At 46.6% G+C, this 6,022-nt stretch overlaps 1 pseudogene; it reads left to right on the forward strand.

Annotated features, from left to right (window-relative positions):
- The first annotated feature begins 5,473 nt into the window (after positions 1-5,473).
- Positions 5,474-5,757, forward strand: LOC123810087 (annotated as a pseudogene).
- The last annotated feature ends 265 nt before the right edge of the window (positions 5,758-6,022 follow it).

Here is a 6,022-nt window from a genome sequence, read left to right on the forward strand (position 1 = left end):
GGAGGGAGAAAGAGAGAGAGAGAGAAACATCAATGTGTGGTTGCTGGGGGTCATGGCCTGCAACCCAAGCATGTACCCTGACTGGGAATCGAACCTGCGGCACTTTGCTTTGCAGCCCGAGCTCAATCCACTGAGCTACGCCAGCCAGGGTACATTTTATTTTCTTAATAAAAACTAATAATTACCCCAGCCAACAGTTTTCTGAGTACTTATTTTATGGAAGACACTGCTCTAAGTATTCCACATACATTAGTGAATGACATTCCATTTAACTAATAGAACCCAACAGCCCTACTAGGTAGATCCTATTATTTGTCATTTTACAGGTAAGGAAACTGAGGCTCCCAGATGGTAAATCACCTTCCCAGGTCACATAACTAGTATGTCCCGGAGCCGGGGGTTTTCTCCTCGGAGCTCCCAGAGTGCTCTGTGCACACCTGTAGCTAAACAGCGGACGGCATCCTCACTGCCAGTGAGTCCCCCGGCAGCCACTCTGTGCCGGGTTCTGCACCGGGCACCAGACATCAGGCATGAAACGACACTGGACCTGCCCTTTAGGAGCTTCCGGTCTAGCAGCGGTGGTGGAATTGGTGGTGGAATTTGCTGTAACTGAGGGATGTACTAAGACAAAGGAAACAGTGATGAATTGTGTCTGGGGGCAAGAAAGACAGCAGGTGGGAAGAAGCTTCTCTGAAGAGGAAAGCCTGGAGGAGAGGGAGATTGCCTCTGGCCAGCGAACAACTGTGGGCCTGGGCTTGCGGACAAAGGGAGCACTGGGGTGTGAAACAGCACAGCAGCCCAAGGAGTGCCATTGTTCCAGGAAGCCCAAGGGGGAGGGGGGGGCGGGGGAGGAACCAAGATCTCAAATGCCAGGCTAAGAGATTGGAGCTTTATATAGTAGGGCATGGGGAACCTTTGAAAGTTTTATGATGAAGAGCAGGTCATAAGTTTTGTGTTTGAGAAAGATGACCCTGAGGGACTGAATTCGTGAATTAATGAATGGACGAACATCGCTAGCCCCATCCACCAAGGCTTTTCTGCAGTCTGGATGAATGTACTCCCCCACCCGCTCATTGAAATAATGACACTAACCAATTACTTTTCCTAACGGATAATAGATTTCTCATGCAAGAGGGATGTAAATAGGACATTTTAAAAAGATTTCTATATGCTGTATGCTGTAGATTGGGGCATCCAACCTGCAGCCCGCAGGCCGCATGCAGCCCAGAATGGCTGTGAATGCGGCCCAACACATAATCGTAAATTTATTTAAAACATTATGAGCTTTTTTTGTGTGATTATGTGTCACAATGTATTTAATGTGTGGCCCAAGACAAATCTTCTTCCAGTGTGGCACAGAGACACCGAAAAGTTGGACACCCCCTGCTAGATTTATCATCCTTCAAAACCTCATCGCCCCATTTTACAAGTGAGAAAACTGAGGGTAAGAGATACCAAGAAACTTCAAATCAGTGGCACACCGGTAAAACGTCTGTATTCGAACTCTGGCTTGCCTGACTCTAAAGCCCATACTCTTTTCCCCTCCCTCCTCCTTATAGTCCATGAATAAGAATATTTTAAGCAGAGAGTATAATTTCCAAAGAGGAAAAAATCATATAGTCTGGCCATGTTCCTATATATGAGTTTTCAATGAAAACTAAGATATTTTAATAGATACCATTGCCTCAGCATCCATACTAATTAAAAACAGGAAACTTTCCCATTATGTAAAGGTTATTTAGGAAAAACAGTGTGTAAATGACTCCAGTGAAGGAGGGAAAAGTTACCCCAAAGCCTTACTACCAAATGCTGATGATGCTGCAGCATCCAGCCTCCTCTGATAAAAGTTTGTGGTGAAGTGCACGTTTCTTAGAGGCATGTCCTCAAGGAGAATAAAAATCAAACCTTCTCTCTTTAGCAGGGGATAATGGGGGAAAGTTTCACATCTGGAAAAAAAATGGGTTCAAGCTCTTCCTTGCTGGGAAGTTCGGTCAGCACAATGACCCTTTTTGAACCTCAGTTTTTTCCTGTGTAAATATTGGAAATAGTAATGCCTACATCACAGGAGACAACGTGAAGGCTGTGAGTCCCTATTGTATGTGAACGAACAACCCATAACTCATAAGAGGAAATCAATGTAAGAGCTTAGAATAGTCTCTTGTTCCTAAGGGTATGTGCATTTTAAATGAAGAGCCTGGAGAAGATAATGTCAGTTAAAAAAAAAAAAATAGATGTCACACTGATTTTATATTATTTCAGCATTTCACCTATTAGGAAAGTGTTTGGGGGTTCCAGCAACCCTTACATCTTATTAGAGAGGTTCCCCACATACAGCCACCCAGCTAGGGTATTGCCCAAGGGCTAGGGGTACCAGTCACATAAACTGTAATGAAATTCACACTTTTTAGGGATGGGTGGTGCACAACCTGCACAATTATAAACTACAGGTCTGGTTGGGTGTTAACAACAAGTTCACTTGATCAAAACTGGATTTCCCCCATGAATTCCCAAATAGGAAGGTGCCATCGTCAGAATGGGGAATAAAGATCAGCTTTCTAACAAAGATTGGGTAGGAAGCTGCTTTTCCCATTTTGTGAGATGAGCCAATAGCATTGACGCCACAGGGCTACCATAAAAATCAAATGGCATCAAGACAAGGAAAATCCTGTACACAGGTGAAGAGGGGTCATCAGTGGGGCGAGGGGGCTCACACAGAGCCTCTCCAAGACTTGGATTTCGATTTCCAATTTTAGTACACAGATGGTCTGCCTGGATGTGCAATGTCCCATCATCTCTGCATTCCAAGAGAGTGGCACTGCTATAAAACAAATGTGAGGTCACCAAGGCTATGGCTTTTAACCTTTCTATATATCAGAATACCTGGGGAGCTCTGAAAATGTATCCGTGAGTAAGGGGATCCTCCCCACCGCACCCCTGAGATTCTGATTTAATTGGTTCAGGGATAGTTCCCAGGCATGAGCTTGTTAGCTTCTGTTTGTTGTTGTTATTTTAGCTCTCCAGGAGATTTTAACCTACAGCCAGACTCGAGAACCACTGCACTAAAACACTGTTTCCCCGCAAGCTCAGTGGCCTCCTGAGCCACCTGTGTCCCCGCTGGCTCAAATGGGGACTATCTGAGGAGACAGAAATGAGAGTTACAGTCTCAAAAGTAATATGCCCATATCTGTAGAGTGTTACAACCACAAAGCACTGGCACAGAACCAGCTTCATTTGGTTTTCACGAGAATGTTGAGAGGCAGATATTACCTTTCACGGCGGAGAAAAGAGGCTCAGGGGCAGCACTGCAATCCTGAACACTATGCTCACAAGCCAACAGCACAAATGTCACAGGGTTAAGGAGAATTCTGGAAGGCACGAGAAAGGGCCCCAGAAAGAATCAGAAGGTCGGAGCTTCTAGTTCTGGAAGTTTGATCTCGGGCAAGTCACCTGCCCTCTCTGCGAGGCGCTTGTCGCATGTATAACATGAAGGGGACGACCCTCCAGCTCTGAGCTCCCTTCCACTGGCACGCGGGGAGGTGAGGTCTCAAGGGTCCAGCCCCAGTTTTGTCATTAAAATGTCACTTTCAAACCTTTACCTTGTCGGTCTCAAATTCTCCACCTGTCAAATCAGAAGAGGGCAATGGAATGGAAGAACAAGATCAGTGAGTGTAGTGCAAACCATATGCCCACTCTCCCTAGGATACTGTCAGCCAATAAAATACCTCTTTGGGTGTATTTGGTAGAAATTGCTGTCCTCTACACCTTCATTGGCTTCTCCTCCCAGGAGTGGGAATGATTCATCTAACAGGCGAAGTGGTATGAGACAAGCGTCCAGTCATCCACATTTTTGTATTGGGGGAAGGTGGGCGTGCTACAGGTCTTGCAAGGGCTTGCATGGAAGCCCTTCCTCTCCTGGGCCACCTGCACGCTCCTGGTGGAAGGCAGCTACATTTCTCTGCTCCACTGGCTACAAGCCCAACCCTTCCCTTCTTGGAAAATGCAGATCCCAAGATCCAGCTGCAGTATGAGTGGGTAAGGGGGATCCAAGGAAGGCATTTCACTGTGAATACAAGACACGTGATCCAATCCCTGCGTATTGTGTATATTTTACAAATGACCCAGGGTTCAAAAGAAGGAGAGATCTGATTAACTGACCACTAAAATCCCACCCCAAATTTTCCCCTGTCTACCTCCAAAGGGTCCTTGTAGGGATCCAAAGAGATAATGAACACAATGGTCCTTGCTTCTCCATCATGTCTCCAGGAGAAGAAGGTGGATTTTTTTAGATACTCATCAACCGGGCTCCCAGGCAAAAGGAACACTACTTATTCCAGGGATTCTCTTAGAAAGGCAACCTCATGTTTTAATCATGAGTTTCAGTAATTGCTTAATTAGCATGGCACATTTACCTCCTCAGTGCCCGGTGCTGCTGTGATAGGCTGAGCCTCGGAATTCTAATGGGAATTTCTCCTCCAGCCAAGTTCACGCCTGGCCTTTCAAGAAAATGCTCAAAATGATTTTGTCATTCACTCTGTTTTTTGATAAAGGGAGGAGGACGGCAGAGCCAGAGTGAGGTTGCTGACTGCAAAGCACAGAAAAGGGAGGGCAGCCAGTGGTTACTGTCAGCTTTGGAACCAAGCAGGCTGGGCCTGAATCCGTGCTCTATGCTAATTGACTGTCCTAGTCTGTCCAGGCTGCTAGGATAGAATACCATAGACCGGGTGGCTTATAAACAGCTGAAGAATGTTTCTATACTTCCGGAGGCTGGGAAGATGGTTCACAGGTGGCTGACTTTTCACCTGCATCTGCACACGGCACAAATAGACCAGGGAGCAATCTGGGGCCTCCTCTATAAAGGGGTCTTGGGCTCCACCCTCACGACTTCATCACACCCGAACGGCCCCCTTCCCTACCAACATCGCATTGGGGGCTTAGGATTTCAATGCAGGAATCTAGGGAGGACACAAACGTTTAGTCCATAACACTGGCTGTGTGACTCTGGGAAATTTGTTTAATTTTACTGGGCCCCTGTTTCCCTGCCCATAACATGGGGGTAACAGTAGTATCTCTCTCCTGTAGTGGTGTGAGGGCTCCATAAGACGCTATGTGCCCAGCACCTAATACAGAGCCCAGAACATGTTATCCATTCAATTAATATAGCGACTGCTTGAATTTTGAACTGGCTGGGCCATGTACTTGCGCTCTCCAAGCTTCAACTTCCTCCTTGGAAAACAGATATAATAAAGCATCTCCACTGAAGTGTTCTCATGAGAACTGGAAAGAGACTACCATCTTATGCAGTGCTTACAAGGTACTCAATAAATATAGCAATTATTAAAGCGATCATAAAACTCTGAGGAAATTAAACATAGGTCTGCATCTGGGAACACTGTAGGACGAGCTTTTTGAAAGCCTCTGTTTTGTTCTTTTTCTTCCACGAGGTGACAGAGCAGCCTCCCCAGCAGACACAGAGATGCAGAGTTTTGCAAAAATCCTGACTGGCAGGACCATCACCCTCGAGGCTGAGCCCGGTGATGCCACTGAGAATGCCAAAGCTAAAATCCAAGATGAGGAGGGCACCCTGCCTGGCCAGCAGCACCTGGTTTTTGCAGGCAAACAGCTGGAGGACGGCCGAAGTACGACTGCGACAGGACGATGTGCCTCTAGCATCACACCAGCCTGCACCCCAGCGCCCTCAGTTGCCACAAGAAGTGCGGCCACACCAACAACCTGTGCCCCAAGGAGAAGATTAAATAAGGTCTCTCCGCCGCCTCCTCGGCCCACAGGGCAGCCTTCTGCCTGAACCCCATGACCATGGGGACTCAAAGTTTCCCTTTTGTTGACTGAAGCAGTAAAAATAAAATAAATTCATTCATTAAAATAAATAATGAACACTCAGCTTTTCAAGAGAAGAGCTGTGTCTCTTTCCATGCCGCACTCCCCATGCCTGATGCCTGCCACCCAGCACACACTCAGCAAAGTTCTGTTCAAGTGAGCAGGACAAACCCCCTAGCCCATCCCT

This window comes from Phyllostomus hastatus, unplaced genomic scaffold, assembly GCF_019186645.2.
Source record: "Phyllostomus hastatus isolate PE091 unplaced genomic scaffold, TTU_PhHast_1.1 phas_scaffold_585, whole genome shotgun sequence".
In the NCBI taxonomy this organism is placed as follows: domain Eukaryota; kingdom Metazoa; phylum Chordata; class Mammalia; order Chiroptera; family Phyllostomidae; genus Phyllostomus; species Phyllostomus hastatus.